Raw genomic sequence first — 19,965 nt, forward strand, 5'->3', positions numbered from 1 at the left:
TAATCTATATGTATGCCGATTTACTATATGGTATGTCATTTATTTATATGATTTTTCTACTTAGTATAAAAGGGTTTTAGCAATAAGAAAATCAATATTTAGTTTTCAATATTTTCTTCTATAACTCAGACCAAAATGCTGAAGAAACATATAGATTCACATTAATATAAAAAAATAGTTAATCCGGTTAAAAGTCATTTACCATGCTTCCAACAAATCCGAAATTTTTGTTTTTTGTCTATAAGTTGTTAAAATATAGATATCTATTAACTAAATATTCCTACAACTCCCAGAATGTTAACTAATAAAACGGGATTAGTATTTAAAATTTAAACATTTCTTATCGAATACTTTCAACTATTATAAATAAGAATTACTACATTCACTTTATGTAACTTTAAATATTCTAATATCCTGCTAACTCAGAATAATCACTTTTATTTGAACATGACTTTAAGGTTAGTATTTCTTTGTCATTTTTCACTAACATGAAATGAAAAAAAAATCATGTTATTATATTTTAATTTCCGGTTTTATATGTTGCTTGATTATACAATTGTTAATTGTAAAATATAAATCAAGTAAAAATTTGTCATACACAGAATATTAATGACACCAAATTTATCATGATAAATCAATTTCAAATTATAAAGTTTATAACGATGACTATATCATCAAAGTTCATGTAATCTGTTTTTTTTGGATAATTATGTTTTTGGAATAAATATGAGTAGATGATCTCAAATGATATTATATTAATTGATTAAAATGTATGATATTTTATGTGTATGAATATTTTTTTTATAGTTTCCTGGATATTTTATCATTTATCTAGGGTTGGCATGTACTTGAAGAATCTTATTTGTCACACTCACAACTATGCGTGCATATATCAAGAGTTATAAGCATACCTACATGTTCCCTTATCAAGAGTTACAAGTAGACATGGACTAAAGATTTTGATATGTGATAAACAGTGAGTATCATCCAATACAATCACAAATATAGTGTACAATGGAGGTTTTACTTATTTGTAACATATTTATGTAATTTTTGTAATTCTAATGTAAATTGTAACCATATAAAATATATGATCATTTTGTTAACTATATTTCATTTAATGGTTACAGTATAAAACTTTTAACAATTACTCGTGTAATACACGGGCCTCAAACTAGTAGAGTTATAAAAATGGACTCTTTTTAGACTAGAGGAAAAATATATAGGGAGACAATATATAGTAGCTCTCAATATGTGGTGTGACTAAACATGATAGAAACATGATTGCTAGAAATAAAATAATTATATAGTTAACAAGAGTTTATATATTTATATATATATATAGAGAGAGAGAAAGAATTAATGTTGGGGCCTTAAAGAACAAAACTCCATTGGTATGCATGTACAGTCTCTTGAATTTTCACCTTTTTGGTCATCTTTACTCTCTCTCTCTCTCTCTCTCTCATACATATTAACATATATACATGTGATCACTTTCTACATAATTAACCTATCAAACTACACACTTGATCTTAGTTTCTTTAGCTTTTAGATCATGAGTAGTGATCATCATCATCATCACCCTTTCTCCACATACTACAATGGATCATGGTTCAATCTCAATAAACAATATCTTATGCCTAATTCTTCATTATCATCTTCTTACTATGAACCTTCACCTCCATCTCCTCCTCACATACAAGCTCTTCCTCTCTTAAGTTTAAGCCCATCAAGAAGTACACATGAACATCAACAAAAGTTACAAAACCCTAATGATACATGTCCTCAGTACATGGAAGTTGACACAAATAGTACTAAGCTTTGTGATGATCAAGAAACTGTGACTGTCACTCTACATCTTGGACTCCCAAGCCACAATCTTTATGAAGCTGATTTGATTTCAAGGCTTCCCAACAATACACATAATGATATTGAAATGGATCATAAAGAAGTGGTGGAAGAAGGTGTAAATGGTAATGGATATCTTACAACAACACTAAACAAGGGTCAGTACTGGATCCCTATTCCATCTCAGATTTTGATTGGCCCAACTCAGTTCTCTTGCCCTCTTTGCTTCAAAACCTTCAACAGATACAATAACATGCAGGTATTAGTTAATATTATCCTAGAAGCTATTTAGTTTTTTTTTTAGTCATGCTATAGATTTTATGTTATCAAACGACCGTCCACAAAAGAATCAGACGGTCGTTTGATTTGACAAAAAAAAGTCATATTTTAAAACGTAAGGGTAAGGACGGCTGTTCTGATAATTGGTGGTCAAACTTTGAAAAACTATCGGCCAGAACGATCGTTTGGCCAATACTTAACGATCAAACTTTGAATTTTGTTGGGTTAAAATGGTTATCCGATCTCTGTCTAGACAGTTTTTTAAAACAATGTGTGATTAGATGTCTAGCGGGTGTGGTCATGATATTATACAAAGTAATGGTAAGAACGGTTGTTTAACGTTCGGGCAGTCATTAGTCATTCTAATCATTGGGGGTTAAACTTTGAAAACTATCGGCCAAAACAACCGTTTGGCCAATATCTGGACGGTCATTAAGGCCATAGACAAGTCAAATTTTGAAATTTTTGGTTAAACGGTTGTCCGATCTCTGTCTAGACAGTTGTTTAAAACAACGTGTGATTAGATGTAAGCAGGTGTGTATAAAAGTATTTTTTTTAGTTTTGAAAAGTGAAGGGAACACATATTTTTCTTCCTTAATTGTTAAATTATTTTCTTGCCAATTGTCATCACTACCTATTAGGGTTAGCTAGGGTTATTTTTCTTAGCCTTTCAGATCTTGATTACTGGCAGTCTTAATTTATTAATTTGTGGTGTTCCACTGCTATGATCCAAGATTGGTCAGCAGTACTGCTTCCATATGGAAAAAGAAATCAACTTTATATCTGATTTAACAAGACAAGTATCATACTTTTTGTTCCTTGAATTCTGGTTTCTTTTTCACTATCTCCTTTCCTAAATACATTGGCAATTGTGTCAAACATAAAACTACAACCTTTTTATGGTTCTATATATCCTTCATCTCTGATCCACCCCAGATATATAATACATTTATGATCTTCATGTCCAAACAAGAACAATAATAAACAAAAAGAAAGACTTTTCTGATCAATAAGCCAGTTTGTGTCACCAACAAACTCTCTAAATTAAGGCTGATTTTTTGGACTTAATTGGATCGAGAAACACGACAACACGGGTATTTTTGTGAAAACTCACCGTAACTCTTTCAATATCATTAAGAACGAAAACCACACAAATTCTGACATTAACTTTTTTTTAATTAAACAATATTTTTCATTTCAAATAAAATGATCCAATTACAATAAAGAGGCAGGTAAGCGGTCAACAAGCTGCGCCGCCATCCCTTTTTGAATGGCAAAACCGATCCTACTGAAAACAAAATTATCGTTCTTCGGCATCGTTGAGTTACTGTACACAACCCACTAAACTCTTTTTAAAACTCTCAAAGACATAATAAAATAAACTTTATATCTCTAACAATTTTCTCCTAACAATAAATTAGATGTTGAAGTTGTTTAACTTATTATCTAATTTTATCTTTTAAAAATCGTTATTCGATTCATCCCTTATATTTCTTGGTTGTTAATGTTAAACCCCCGTTAACACATGAAATCAAGATTATATCCTTAAGATTTTGTGTAGAATTTTGGGTTCAATTCTTTAATAATTTAGGAGATCATATCATGAACATCCTTTTGGTCCTTTCTATACTGCTTTTTTAATGTGTTCATGCACATTTTGTCTTCTTTTGCTTGTTTTTGAAGTACTATGTCTACAGTAGGGGGGAGGTTTTGTTTTCTGACTTAAAGACTCTTAGGCTATATGTAATGAGGCGAGAGTTTGGGCGACAAGGGGTTAGAAGGGGCGCGAACACCGCCCCCCAGGCGATATGTGGGCGAGAAGGGGCGGGGGGCGGGGTTCTTTTATCGCCCGGAAGAAGAAGAAAAGTATTATTATTATATTACTATTGTAGCCCCTACACCATTACACCCCAAAAACAAATTTTCACCACTTGCTGACTGGGCGCCACACGGCGCAAAACGCACCAATTTGTAGCCCCTCCACTACGCATGACCTTAATTTGGAGAACCTAACAGATCTAAGAGGGCTCTACAGATTATAAGAATGCCAAAAGGGAAGGAAAATATGGTAGTTCATTCATCAATTCAATTTTAAAAAGTTTATATCTTGAACATTGAAGAGGTAGGTCCCAGCAGAGCCCAGTTGGACCCGCAAGACTCACCTTCAACAGGGACGTCTGCGCAAAGGATAAACTCGCAACCCCTTGAAGAGGGACGTTTGCGCAGAAACCAACTGGGCCAGCAGGACTCACCATGCTCAGAGACGTGACGTCCTTACACGCAGTACGCAAGCTGTTCCCGCAGGAAATGCCTCCCAATGGTGAAGTACTCCGCCTGTTCCCGCAGCTGCGGATACAAGCCATCAGGGAAGGCCACCCGCGCAGCAAGGCTACACGCACAAGGCACTTAGCTCTCAAAATAATTCAGTAGTCACCTGAAGAAGGAATGAGCAAAGCCGGGAACAATCCCGCACAAAGGCGGGAGGGGGAATACTCCCGCCCAAATGAGCCAGTCCGTACGATACTGGAGGATCTTTTGTACTGTACCTGACGAGGTATGGGCAAAAGATCTGACCAGAGATACGACAGCTCATTGACAACAGTATGGCGAGCAGCATGCTCTTGTACTGTATGTCACTATTAGCCGCTGCCTACTCACCAACTCCTGCCATACCACGTGCATAGCCTGCAGTTGGTGGAAAAGGAATAGTACACAGCAGGCCTGGTCACTGTCAGCCGCTGCCTACCCACCAACTACCAGCATGGCACGTGCGTAGGCCACAGTTGGTAGAACAGGAATACTATTCAGCCGGCTATACCTTCTTGGAAACCTACATTCGGCTATAAATACCCCAAATGGTATGATCATCTCATCTTATCTTGTATCTTATATCTTATACCTGATATCTGCTCTAGCAATCTCTTAATATACACTTATATTCAAGAGCAATCTAGTCTGATTCTCACGCCGGAGGGTGGTCACAAGGAGGTACCCCCCCCCCCCCTTCTCAGTGACGAGCTCACGGTGTCTGTTTTGCAGGTTATCAGAAGAACCATCTTTGCCGGGTCTAACCCCTCGTGGGAAACATCTATTTAACCCCCAGATTATCCGTAATCTGCCCGGGGTCACTTAGTGTTTCTTCATTGGCGCCATCCGTGCATAAAAGCTAGAACTTAATTTCTTTTTTCAGTTTTTTCAAACTTCTGGAAAGATGGTTAAAGAAACTCCGGTAACCACAACCCCAGCTACTGGGGGGAATACCGGCGACTACACAGTTTTTACGAACATTACCCCGGTTACCCAAGCCGGGGTAAGTGCAGTAAATTTTACGAACACTACCCCAGTTACCCAAGCTGGGGCAAGTGCAGTAAATAATCTCTCACTAGGATTCACCGATACCCAGTTAGAGAGACAAAGAACGAGGCTCCCCCGCCAAACACTCGATGAAGTTAAAGCGTGGGCGGAAGCACGTCAAAAAGAATTCCAAGCTGAGTTGGATGAACGCTTACGTTCACTCCAACAGCCTGAGGAATTCGGAGAGTACTTGGACGATGATTCGAAGGAATCCGATAGTGACGCAAACCCTCGTCATAGGGCGAAAGGGAAGCGTAAGGAAACGGACTCCCAACCGAGAAGGCGTTTTGGAGAAACCTTCAAACCAAAAAACGCGGGTGGAAACCCACGTGATTTCTCCAAAACATTTACACCAACTGCTGCAAAGGCGGGAACGTCCAAATTTGCAAGGGACATTGCGGAAGCAATCGTCCCGAAAAGTGCCAAACAGATGTCCAACATCGGCACTTACGATGGTATATCTGATCCAGATGATCATTTGAACAGGTTCATAGCGGGGGCAACCGTCAGTAGTTGGACGGAACCTACGTGGTGTTACATGTTCCAAATGACGCTTGTTGGGGCAACTAGAGCGTGGTTCGATCGTCTACCGGTCCACCACATCTACGATTGGGAAGACTTCCAGCAGAAGTTTAGCCAACACTTCAGCCAACAAAGAAAGTATACCGAAGAGCAATGGACAATCCTCAATTGCATTCGAGAGGAAGATGAATCTTTGCCAGACTTCATCACTCGCTTCAACTCAAAGAAGCTAAGTCTGGGTAATATTAGCGAAGATCTTGTTCGCGCTGCCTTCATCCAGGGCGCGAACGATCCAGAGCTCATCCGCACCTTAACGGGTAGAGATGGCATGCCATCCACATGGGATGCCATCATGACAGCAGCTAAACGCTTTGCGGAAACGGAAAAGCAACTGGGTAGAGATCTCCCCCAGAGCACAAACCTCTATACCCAGAAAACAAGAGAAGACAACATCCTTACCGCCCGACTAAACAAAAAGCGGAAGCTAGGCATTTGGCAGTCAAGGGTAAACTTTGACACCTCATCCGGCTTGCAACATCGGTTAGGCGGAAGGGATAACGTACAGTCGAACCAGAACTCCAGATGGACGCCACTCACCAAAAGGGTCACCGAGATATTCGCCACTGAGGAGCTCCCATGGCCAAAGGCTCCAATAATCCGACATCGTCACAATGCTGATCGGAGCAAATACTGTGACTATCACAGGACAAAAGGCCACAACACTGAAGAATGCACAGACGTGAAGGACATCGTCGAAGCATTTGTTAGAGATGGGACGCTCGCGCACCTCGTGGCGTAACGTACGCTGAGCAGGCCGATGCGTGTAGAACCCCAGCTGGAGAAAACACGAATAAAATTGCAGCTTCAATGTTGGAGACTACATACTGCGTAAACAACGAGATCCCGAACCAGGTGCATATCGGCTCGATGGCACTCCCATCCCAACAACATGGAAGGGAGCTCAATCACACAGTTTGCATGTAGATCAATTCCAAACTTATAAAGGCCCAGAGCCACATCTAATGGAAATGATTCTCCTTAGAACATTGATGCTGATGATCTTACATTTATACTTTATGAACTTTCCACACTGATATGCCGGTCTTCACCGCATACATAAGTGGGGAAGTCGTTGCTTGTGGAAGGCGGCAAAACCCGCATAAACACAAAAAACGGCAAACCTTCACGCAGGTCAGTCATAGGTAAAATTTGGTGATCCCACTAAATGAAAGTGCCGGTCCTAACCGCACAAATCATGATAGAGGAAACCGAACTAACCTATTGACAACCGCGCGTCGAACGGTTAATTTATTCAAAACACTGATGCCGGTTTTCACCGCATAAATAAGTGTAAAGAAATCGTTGCTTGTGGAAGGCGGCAAAACCCGCATAAACACAAAAAACGGCAAACCTTCACGCAGGTCAGTCATAGGTAAAATTTGGTGATCCCACTAAATGAAAGTGCCGGTCCTAACCGCACAAATCATGATAGAAGAAACCGAACTAACCTATTGACAACCACGCGTCGAACGGTTAAACTATTCAAAATACTTAGAAAATTCCTAACGGAAGGATGAGGAAAACCTCCACGCAGGTCAGATATAGGTGAAGTTTAGCCATCCTACCAAGTGCAAGTGACGGTTTTACCCGCACAATCACGAAGGAGGAAGCAAAACTTCAACCTATTATCTACCACGTTCAAAGGTTAACTTATTCTAAACCCTTAGAAAATTTCTAACGAAAAGATGAGGAAAACCTCCACGCAGGTCAGATATAGGTAAAGTTTAGTCATCCTACTAAGTGCAAGTGACGGTCTTACCCGCACAATCACGGAGGAAGCAAAACTTCAACCTATTATCTACCACGTTCAAGGGTTAACTTATTCTACACACTTGGAAAGTTGCTAATTTAAACTAAAGTATGCATGAGCAAGTCATATAACGTTTATAAAGCAAGTAATCTAGTGAAAAAAGATTTATATTTCATAATAATTCAAGTATTACAAGAATGGCCGGGTAACTACCCGCCTACAAGAATATAAATCTATACAATGTAAACCTATCCTAACAGTGGGAAGGGATCTTAAGGTTCAAGCTTCAGGACCACTCCCCCCAAACCCACTTGTACCTGCACCATCAGTTGGCTGTGGCGGTTCAAGGAAGGTCTTTAGAATGGCTAGCCCATCATCAGCAGCAGCAACTTCGTTCACCTTCTCCACCACCAGATGCGGGAAGGCAGCATACTGATTCACTGCTTGGTCATATACAGCTTCAGTATCAACATCATATAAAGGGAAGCTGGAAGGCGGGATGCCTTTCTCAACGAACCCTAGACCAAGCAGGAAGCCGGCCTTTTCCCCATCCTCGTGAGAAGCGTTGAGGGCTGCGCTCATGGCATCGTCGTATGATGTGTCCGTGAAGACTCGATGCACAACCTACAAGAAAAAATACAAGTATCAAAACATTTTCTATTTACAAAGAAAAGCGTGAAGACATTATGAAGCTAAGCTTACCTGCGACAACGCTTCTCGAAGAAGCCATTCCTTGGTAACCAGAGCTTCCTGGAGGGCAGCTTGAGCTTGGTTACGGGCGCGTTCGGCTTCACTTTTGTTGAGGTTGGCAAGCAACACTTCTTTAGCCGCAGCCTCTTCAACGCCCTTTAGTTTCCGCTCAGTGTGGTCAAGCACCCCCCTCTGGTCCAAGATCTCTTGGAGCTTCTTGGCGTCTTCCATCGCCAAGGCATCATGAGCCTGTTGGAGCGCCTCTAGTTTGGCTTTAAGTTCCTCATTCTCGAGGCGTAGAGGCTCAGCAACAGCTTCAGCCTTGGTGGCCCTCTCAGTTGCGTTCCGTGCAGTTTCCTTAGCCAGCCGAAGCTGTTCGTTAACAGCTTGGGCAGCCTTGGAACGGGCCTCGAGCCGGGCCTGAACTTCAACCTCGAGGGCCTTGAAGGCCTTCTCCTTTTCCGCAGCCACTGCGGTAAGCCTCTTGTTCTCCTCCCGGACAGCCCGCGCCTGAGCTACTTCTTGAATACGAGCTGCTTTTAACTTGTCGTTTTCACGACAGAGCAGCTCGACGCGCGGCTGCATCCGGGCCAGGAGAATCCGAAGCTCGTTGGTTAGCCTACCTTCCTGGTAGCTAGCCATTGCTTCCCCCAACGCACCACTGGGAGCTGCGTGACGAGCCCACTCCACGCACTCCACAGGCGTGCGAAGGGTTGTTCCTCGGCGGATGTTCCATCGTGGAACATACACTTCATTGGAATCCGACACTGCAAAAAACAAAAAGCAGTTAGGAAAAGATGATATAAAAAAAAAAAAAGGCCAAAAGAACCCTACGCACCTGTAGGGTCGACAACAGGCCGATAGCCGCCAAACCCATCACCTGAACCCAAGGGAAATCCATCCAAGAGGTCAGGCAGATGGGAAGGAGGCAGAGGTTGGCGAGAAGCCCCAAGCATACCTGAAGGATCGGCTGTAGCTGCCGACGTCGGAGGAGGCATAGAGGCCGCCGCGGTAGAAACCAACGGAGGTGAACTCACAACCGTGGTCGCCGCTGCCGAAGTACCCGCAGAAATAGTCACCGATGGCTCAGTGAAAGATTCAGTAAATATGGCACTGACAGCCGGCGGAGATGTCATCACAGTTGGAACAGTTGGCTCAACTGGGTGAGCAACTGAACCAACTGAAGCAGGCGTAGCCGCCTGGGTCATCGCCTCAGGTAGGTTGACCAAGCCTACCGTCATGGGTCCGGAGGTGCTCCTCCCCGCTCCACCCTGGAATGCGGTAGCATCCACGCCTGCACAAAGAAGATATAAGTATAATGGCGGAAAGATATGAAGTTAAAAAGTAAAGGAAGTTTGTACTTACGGGTTTTCTTGAGCCTAAAAGTGCGAACAGGCGGGGACGAACCCGATGGAGCCGGCCTCTTCACGCCGCTCACCGTCGTCGTCCTGGGCTGCTCGGAGGTGACAGTCGTCTCTGCCTCCGGAGCAGTGGTCTTTTCACCACATGGGTTCCCCGCCGCCTCCTCGCTCTCGGTCTCTGAATCAGACCGATGCACCGGATCGGCAGTGGAGGCAACCTTCGCCTTCCCCTTCCCGCCGGCAGCCTTCTTCTTCCGCACCAACGGAGGACCATCTACGGATTCCTCATCAGAAGATGACAAGATTAGAGGAATTCCAGCAGAGGTTTCAGCATTGAGAGGTCGAGGGTTGAATAACGCCTTACCTGGCCGCGTGGCGCTCAGAATAGGGTGGCCTGGCGGGTAGACCTCCACAAACCGATCCCTCGTTTGCTCCAAGATGGGCAACTCGTTCTCATCGAGAGCACGAGAACCCATCCGAGCGGGACCATCACTCTCCCGCGGCTGCAGGAGAGACGGCAAGTCGTTTCCCTCTGAAATAAAAGAAACAAACAGTTAAAAGACAAACCTGTATAAACAAAGAAGACAGAGCATACCGTAAGGGACAGAGTTCAAACCGTATTCGAGGACGATGGGAACCTGTGACGCCTCCTTCCACACCCGGCTCATCCCAAGCATCACCATCCCAGACTCCGCAAAGCGGTACACCGGAGTCTGGATCCGAGAGATCTTGGCGAACCATTCCGCCTCCTGGTAGTTTGGGGCGTGAAGGGCGGGGAGTGCTATCCCATTCTTAAACGTCATCGCTATTGGGACGACGCGAGCGGAGATATAAAAAAACTCCCTCTTCCACGACCGAAGACTGCGCTCGGTTGCGCAGATCTTCAGCCCCTTGATCCGATTGACCAAGGTGTACCACCCCTGGATGCACCTCCAAGAATAGAAGGTCATCAACCGGTCAACATGGGGCTCCACGCCCAGAATGAGGCACACCCACTCAAAGTGGCGGATCTTGGCGATCCATCGGGTGTACCTCCGTCAGATGCACACCGTGCCTCTCCAAGACACGGTATACAAACTTCGTCAATGGGAACCTGAGATTCCCATAAACGAAGAATGCAGCGTACACCCCTATCTTGCCCTTGGGGGCATCGTACACTGTCTGGTGTGGCTCCGGAAACTCAGGCTCGAACGGCTCGGGCATGAGCTTCCGGACGATTTACTGAAAAAGCTCGGCAGGAAGAGTGCACTGGCACTCGCCAGCAGTGCTCTTGTCGTCCTTATCGGAAGTGGACGACGGATTCTCGACGAACACGTCAGACTCCTCGGCAAAAGAAGACATGTTTGGATGTACAGAAAAACGATTTCAGAAGAATGCTCGACGGAATAGTGAGTATTCGCCGGAAATCGATTAGAAGATGAAGAGAGAAGTGAAAGTGTGGATTGCAAAGGACCCTCTCCCCCTTTATATACTCATCGCAATTAATGCGATGAATTTAATGCGGAAGAGAGAGAAATCGCAGGTGCAATGAAACTATGACACGTGGCAAAGAGCAAGCTGGCAACAGCTGTTGAAAGGACGCGTGCCATTAATTTCGCGGCCACGCGCCCGAAAAATCGCGCCCACGCACCTAAAAAAACGCCTGGAATGACCATATACTGTCACGTCGCCATAACTTCCTGCACGTCCTGACTGTCAGAAGAAACCGTCGGACGACGTTTCAACAGTTTGGACTGTTCTTATCCTTTCACCAACTCTTCGAATTTCAAAATTTCAAAAAGATTCAAAAGTAAGCGGGAAAATACCCCTTACCTTGGCAACCAAGTAACTATAAGACAGGTGCAAATACAGTGTTAAGGCAAAACCCTTCACATACTTAGCACCTGCAGGGAATTGAAGCCAAGAATACATCGGCGACCAAGTAACTATAAGACGGGTGCGGGTACAGTGTCAAGGCAAAACCCTTCACATACTTCGCACCCGCAGGGAATTGTTGCCAGGAATACCTTGGAAGTAAAGTAACCATAAGACGAGTGCGGGTACAGTGTCAAGGCAAAACCCTTCACATACCTAGCACTCCTCAGGGAATTGAAACCAAGAAGGATCTTCTGGGCCATGCTTGCGGAAACGGGAATAACATCCCCGCATAGCGGGAACGTCGAGAACTATATTGTTTGAAGCTCCAAGATGGAATTGGTTGTTTTAACATAATTGATCACTATGTTCAAAACTACCAAAACCTCATGGGAGAATCTACACAAGTGGGACTCAACGCTCCTGACTTGCGAGGTTACAGACCTACCCGCATCATACCCAAAGATCAAGCAGGAAAGTCAGGAATTTCTGCACGTGACATTAGGACTTCCGCGGGAAGAATCCCCATGGAAAACCTAAAAACTAAATCCTTTTCAAAACCCTTTGCTTAAGTCCAAAAGTTCACTTCACTTATTAAACATTCATGAAAAGAACATTGGGCTGGGGGGACTTGAAGAGGTAGGTCCCAGCAGAGCCCAGTTGGACCCGCAAGACTCACCTTCAACAAGGACGTCTGCGCAAAGGATAAACTCGCAACCCCTTGAAGAGGGACGTTTGCGCAGAAACCAACTGGGCCAGCAGGACCCACCATGCTCAGAGACGTGACGTCCTTACGCGCAGTACGCAAGCTGTTCCCGCAGGAAATGCCTCCCAATGGTGAAGTACTCCGCCTGTTCCCGCAGCTGCGGATACAAGCCATCAGGGAAGGCCACCCGCGCAGCAAGGCTACACGCACAAGGCACTTAGCTCTCAAAATAATTCAGTAGTCACCTGAAGAAGGAATGAGCAAAGACGGGAACAATCCCGCACAAAGGCGGGAGGGGGAATACTCCCGCCCAAATGAGCCAGTCCGTACGATACTGGAGGATCTTTTGTACTGTACCTGACGAGGTATGGGCAAAAGATCTGACCAGAGATACGACAGCTCATTGACAACAGTATGGCGAGCAGCATGCTCTTGTACTGTATGTCACTATTAGCCGCTGCCTACTCACCAACTCCTGCCATACCACGTGCATAGCCTGCAGTTGGTGGAAAAGGAATAGTACACAGCAGGCCTGGTCACTGTCAGCCGCTGCCTACCCACCAACTACCAGCATGGCACGTGCGTAGGCCACAGTTGGTAGAACAGGAATACTATTCAGCCGGCTATACCTTCTTGGAAACCTACATTCGGCTATAAATACCCCAAATGGTATGATCATCTCATCTTATCTTGTATCTTATATCTTATACCTGATATCTGCTTTAGCAATCTCTTAATATACACTTATATTCAAGAGCAATCTAGTCTGATTCTCACGCCGGAGGGTGGTCACAAGGAGGTACCCCCCCCCCCTTCTCAGTGACGAGCTCACGGTGTCTGTTTTGCAGGTTATCAGAAGAACCATCTTTGCCGGGTCTAACCCCTCGTGGGAAACATCTATTTAACCCCCAGATTATCCGTAATCTGCCCGGGGTCACTTAGTGTTTCTTCAAACATTGTTTGACTTTTGGAAGGATATATATGGGGCAAAATATATGTATTATGTTTACCCAACCTCATAATTATCTAGATATTACCAATAATAAGAAGAGTGTTATAAAATCACAAAGTTAAAGCTTTTTAAGAAGGGACAATTTCATAAAATAGTAACTAAGTTATAAAAGTGTTACAATTAAGTCACTCAACGTTGAAAAGTGTTTTAATTAAGTTATTCAACTTTCATATTTTGTTAAATTAAAGGTTTTAACATGTTTTTTAACGTTTTTCTTTTTTGTTTTAATTAAGAAATCTTTTTATATTTTTTTTTATGTTGACGTTGAGTGTCGGCGTGAATTTTATTTTTTATTTTTGAATTTTAATATAATTAAGGTTTTTAAAAATTTTAAATATAACTACATATATTGCAAATTCCGACCCCCCACATCTTATCCTCCATTTCTTTCTTGACGCACAAAAAAAAACGGTGAGACTCGATTTGAATATTTAGTGACCCGATTTGAGGAAATTATACATGAGTGACTTAATTGAAACACTTTTGAAAGTTGGTAACTAGCCTTTTAATTTTAAAGCCTCATTCAAGCGTCTTTTCTTTTGTATTACACCCTAATTTATTTGACAAAGATTTCATGCATTTAGCATTATTTTATGTTTAGATGTTATAACATAAGCCATCTTAGAATATAAATATAAAATTCATCCAACATCAATCTATTGTGGTTTAATCTTTGTTTTATGTATAAGAGATTGCAATCAATATACCTATTTATTAACGGTAAAACTAACCTACTTCTAAGTTCTTATATAATCCACATATACCTGCCACTTGCAGAATTTGAACATTTCACCTCTATTGAATTTGAACATTTCACCTCTAAGATAGAGACAAGACACTTTTACCACCACACCACCTGATAATTGTGATTACAATGGAGGGGTATCCTCAATATATAGAAAACTAGATCATATAGATAAACTTAACTTGGGCATGTCTGGGCTAAAGCCGCTAAACACAACTAACTCCTATAAATAACTTGTAATTAACTGTAATTAACACTTCTCGTCAAGTTGGAACATAGATGTTCATGACCATGTTGCATTTTGAACTGTTTGGAACTCGGACAAGAAGCAATTAGTTCATCGCCGGTAATTATAATTAACATTATAGAAACATTTTTGCATATGTGCAACTTTAACCAAGGTTTTATTCTATATGAATGTTTTTCTAAGTTAGGAACTGTGTCATTAGCATCATTATGAATGCTAGGGGTGTGCAATAAACCGAAAAAACCGATCCAGAACAAAAAACTGAAAAAACCGAACCGAAACAAAAGCCAAAGGTTTGGTTTTATGTTTTTTTGTAAAAACCGCACTAACGGTTCGGTTTTGGTTTTGCATTTAAAAAAAATCGAAAAACAGAACCGAATCCCTAAATTTTTGTTTTTTTATATTTTATATTAAGTAATTTATAAGAATTTAATAAATATGTAACTCAAATATTTTGATCATATGTATAACAGTCTATTATTTTACAATTAACAACATTATTTATACCCAAATTCATTATTTTTTGCCAACTTTTTTTTCGGCTTAAAACTTTCAAGCTCAAATGGCAAAACCAAAAAAACCAAAACCGAACGGTTTCAAAAACTCCAAAAACCGAGGTTTTGGTTTTCGGTTCGGTTTTAGCCAAAAACTGCACCGAACCGCACTACGCACACCCCTAATGAATACACAAATTAATTAATTAGTTCCAACAACCATTGAAATATTGAATAAGCCTCCAAATGCATATAGTTTACTAATTTGCATAAAATTGTCTAAAAAATGTCCAAAAACAGATGCATATGTGGGGGCATGGGTCTCAATACAGAAGAGGTCCAGAATCCCTAAGGGGAATACAACCAACAGCCATGCTAAGACTACCATGCTACTGCTGTGCACCAAGGTGCCATAACAACATCGACCACCCGAAGGCTAAACCGCTCAAAGATTTCCGAACCCTACAGACACATTACAAAAGAAAACATGGGATCAAGCCGTTTATGTGCCGCAAGTGTGGTAAGGCCTTTGCCGTTAGAGGCGACTGGCGAACCCACGAAAAGAATTGTGGGAAACTTTGGTATTGTAGCTGCGGATCGGATTTTAAGCACAAAAGGTCTTTGAAAGATCACATAAAAGCATTTGGTAATGGTCATGCAGTTTATGGGATTGATGATGAGTCTTGTTTTGATATAGAAGAAGAAGCTGCTAATTCTGAGATTGATCATCAAGAAAATGAATATTAATATTAATATTAATGTACTTGTTTATGATTTAATGAGACTTCTAACTGAGCAAGTTCTGTAATATCCTCATGCAATAATATTCTAGTACAATTAAGTTATAGTACATGCTACATAGGTACAATATTATTGTACTAGATCTTAATGTTGGTAGATGCATGCTAGAAACAGATGTGAAGAGGTCTATTTAATTTCTGATTCATGTTACTAGACTTCACTTAGAAGATGGTACTAGCTGGTATTTATAAATCATACTGAAAATGCGCGATATGAATTAATTAACAGGAAAAATGATCAAAATGTTTATTTTACCAGTTAAAGTGTCTATCAAATATCTAGTCGATCCGCCTACCTAATAATCACCACTCAATGAGATTTTCGATCAACCAACAAGATTATGCCACGTGTAAAAAAGCTGGTAGAAGCCAAAAAATCTCGGCAAAAAATCTCGTCGGAACGTCTAAAAGATCCTGTTGGTTCGACAATTTTTTTTTCTGAAAACTCCGGGTGTCTTGACGAGATATTGCCATGTGGTGTGACCAGGTTGGTTGAAAAATCTAGTCGGATGATGATTACTAAGTAGGCGGGTCGATTGGATTTGCAATGAACATTTTCAGAAAACGTAGTTAAAAATGAACATATATATGTTTATTTTGAGTCAAATGAATATTTGATCATTTGGCATTAATTATTAGCATACCTAAACAAAATTGATACAAAAACATGTAATAAAAGAAACATAAGTAGTAAAGTGTCTATGGTGAATTAATAGATTCAATCTTGATTTATTCCTAAGTATAGTAAATACTATGTTTATAAAAGAAACATAAGTAGTAAAATGTCATTTTTATTACATTATGAATATATGATTCACAAATTTGTTGTGGAGAAAAGTGACAAAATATCTATTTCTTATTATGGTTTTTCTTTGATAAATTTTAGATATACAACTACTGCCCATGTTGTATGATCGGTGGTTGAACGACATAATTATGAAACTCTAGGGTTTTGTCCACTTCATATATAGTCATTCAATAAACTCGTGTAATTAGTTCAATCCATTAATCATCAGATACCACTAATTTATAGATAATAATGGAGTTTCAATAATTAGTCAGTCTCACTGTGGGCTTCTGGACACCTGGCTCAATGAGAGACTACAATTTGTTGCCGTTAAGCCGCTCACGAGCTACTTGAGATCGGATCGATAAAAACTCGAAACAAGCTGAGCCTAAGCCTTAAATAAATCTCATTTATTTATCGAGCCTAATCTCGAGCATGTATGGGTCATTGTTAAGTTTTACCACTTTAAAATTATTATGAACTACTTTCGCACTACACAGTCGATCTCGAGCCGTGCTTTGGCTCGTTCAAGGTACTACATGAGCTCGAGCCGAGCTTAGGCTCATTTAATGTTTTTTCCCAAAATATTTACTTAAAAATAATAAAAAAAACACCTATATATTAGTTAATAATAATAATAATAATAAACAAACCATGCCAGAGCTTGAAAAAACAACTCACAAGCCAAAATCAAGCTTTAGAAAAAAGAGCATGAGAGCTCAAAACGAGCCAAGCTCGAGCCTAGACGAGGTCGGCCACGACTCGGCTCGTTTACACCCGTAGACTCTACAAAGGATACCCATTAATTATAGATAACTCATCATCATTCATCGACTCATCGCTGGCATAGCCTGAACGCAAATTTTGTTGTTTTATTGTTGTATCCGGAGACGCGTTGTCTCAATAGGTTAGGCGGGAAGGTTGAAAACTATGGCCCCGTTCTAACAATATTATTTTATTAGTTTTAGTTGTTCATAGTTTATGCGGGAAAGGTGAAATTTACCCTTTTTAAACGTTTTTATTTATGTTTGCTTCGAGCAATTTCATTTTCTTAGTTCTAACGCACTGTCCTTTCTCCAATTATTCTCACTTGCTTATTCTAATCTCAATCTAAATTTATAAATCCAAGTTTGTTAATTGGGAATAAGAGATAATTAATGACAATAACAAAAGTTACAAAAAGGCTTCCTATGTGATCGAGTCGGATATACTAATTGTTTAAATTGTTACTAAGTCATTAGATATTACTCGTATTCGTAAATAAACATAAAACGGATCTACATGAACATGACACGATTTAAGTGGGTGCGACATGATACGAATAAGTATATGGGTCGGCTTAGGGCTAAAGAACAAGACAACCCTTATTTATGACAAGAAGGAAAATGTTGTTACATCTATTACGACAATGATAGATCAATATTATTAAGTATGGACCACGGACATACATACCAAAGGTTTGAAAGGGAATGACAATCTTCACGTTCAATCGCCATCCTTGTTATGTGCTAGTAACTGAAGTGAACCATAGATTCCGTTATATATGTTTGTTTAATAAATAAACTTAATGAACACATACATATCTAGTTTGTTTGTTTATTTATGTTCGTATATGTAGATTTTGTAACTTGCATCATCTCTCCAAATCATGTACATATCACTCACTTTAAAGTATTTCGATGGTACTTAATGAATCATTAAGTGTATAATTTAAGAAGCCAAGAATATGATTATAACTTTTGTATGAAAACTTGGACTCTAAAAACATGAGAAGCAAATCAAAAACTTCATTATATAAAGAAAAAACTTATTTTCCTTTTTAAACAACACAACTCTTCGTAAAAGAGTATGTCAGTTGGCAGTCGTTAGGTTAGCAGAAACGCCTTCGACATTAGCTTTATTATTGTGGACGATTGGTTGTTGCATTCGTACTACTAATGGCATATAATTTACTATTTATCAAATTACAATTGATAAATTAATTTCAACAAATAGTCGGCATATACCGATGAACCAAGTAGGGGTGTAAATGAGCCAAGCAAAGCCCGAGCTCGTTAAGGCTCAAGTTTGGCTTGTTTTAACTTAACAGTGCTCTATCGCGAGCTTGGCTCATTTAAAATTCTATCCCTAAAGCTCGAGCTTGGCTCGGGCTCAACCCGGTTATTAATTATTTAATAATTATTTTATTTTTATATTTTTATAATTATTCACACACACACACACACACACACATATATATAATATATAAACGAAGTATAAAATTCCTACATATCGCGATGTGGTCCCTCCCCTTTTTTTGGAGTCACCAGATTTGCTTGATTTTTAAATTGATGCTTCTCATACATTTAACCTGAATTCATGGGTATGGGTCTTACCAACCCAGATATTCTTTAAACGGGTTATAACATCTCATTAAATTAAAAATTATTTTCACCAAATTATTGATGTAAAATCCTATAAAATAGGATATAATAAAAATTAATATCTTATTTATTTTAAAAAGATATATATATTATTTAAATTAAAAAACCAATTTGATAGTAAAAAAATAAACGGGTCTTAGGTCTTATCAAACCATAAGTATATTATTAACTTTCATAAATATTATTTATAATTAAAAAACCAATTTTATAGTAAAAAAAAATAAACGGGTCTTGGGTCTCATCAAAACCATATATCTTTTAAATCGGATTATAACATCTCATTTATTTGTGAAACAATTTATCATCAAACCATAAGTATATTATTAACTTTCATACAATAAAAAATATAAATTTAAAAAATAATTAAATATTAAAACAAACAATATAAAATAACCCCGTAATACGGGGGATAAAAACTACTATATATATTTATTTATTTATTTATTAATATATTTTTTGTGTATAATAATACATTACTTAATTATTTTTACGGAATCTTATACATAATAATAGTTTATAAATGTATTAAATAAACATTATATAAATAAAATTAATAAACACATTTAGGTTCATGGGCTGGCTCAAACTCAATATATGAAGTTTGGGCTAGAGGTCGTTATTAAACAAGGCTCGATAAAAACTCGGGCTTAGACTCAGGCTCGAGCTCATTTAAGCTCGGCTAAATTTGAGTTTTCAACAAGCCGATCTTGAGTAGCTCACAAACGACACGGCCCGCTTACACCCCTAAAACCAAAAACCAAGCAACTAGACGAATAAGTTACAACTATAACCATTAATATATATACCAAACAAAGGGATACCCACTTGGTTCTGTATTCACATTTGAACATTTACATGATGAAAACTGATGGATGAATACATGCATCAAGGACTTGTACTATTCATATCATTCATATGTCATGTACTATAATAGAAGACCATGATTATATAGAAAAACACAACCACCATTTGTGTAAAGACCAACAGAATTTTCAAATAGACCTCAAATTTATTATAAGGTACAATAAAATAT

General features: G+C 39.8%; 1 pseudogene across 1 annotated transcript; it reads left to right on the top strand.

The window, feature by feature from the left end:
* The first annotated feature begins 1,458 nt into the window (after positions 1–1,458).
* Positions 1,459–15,669, top strand: LOC143543574 (zinc finger protein WIP2 pseudogene; annotated as a pseudogene). Its single transcript, XR_013137094.1, has 2 exons — positions 1,459–2,107; positions 15,223–15,669. The product of XR_013137094.1 is annotated as a zinc finger protein WIP2 pseudogene (transcript).
* Positions 15,670–19,965: the final 4,296 nt, after the last annotated feature.

This window comes from Bidens hawaiensis, unplaced genomic scaffold (genome assembly GCF_021521415.1).
Source record: "Bidens hawaiensis isolate Kalapana, Puna unplaced genomic scaffold, B.hawaiensis_p1.1 tig00013187_1, whole genome shotgun sequence".
Lineage (NCBI taxonomy): Eukaryota > Viridiplantae > Streptophyta > Magnoliopsida > Asterales > Asteraceae > Bidens > Bidens hawaiensis.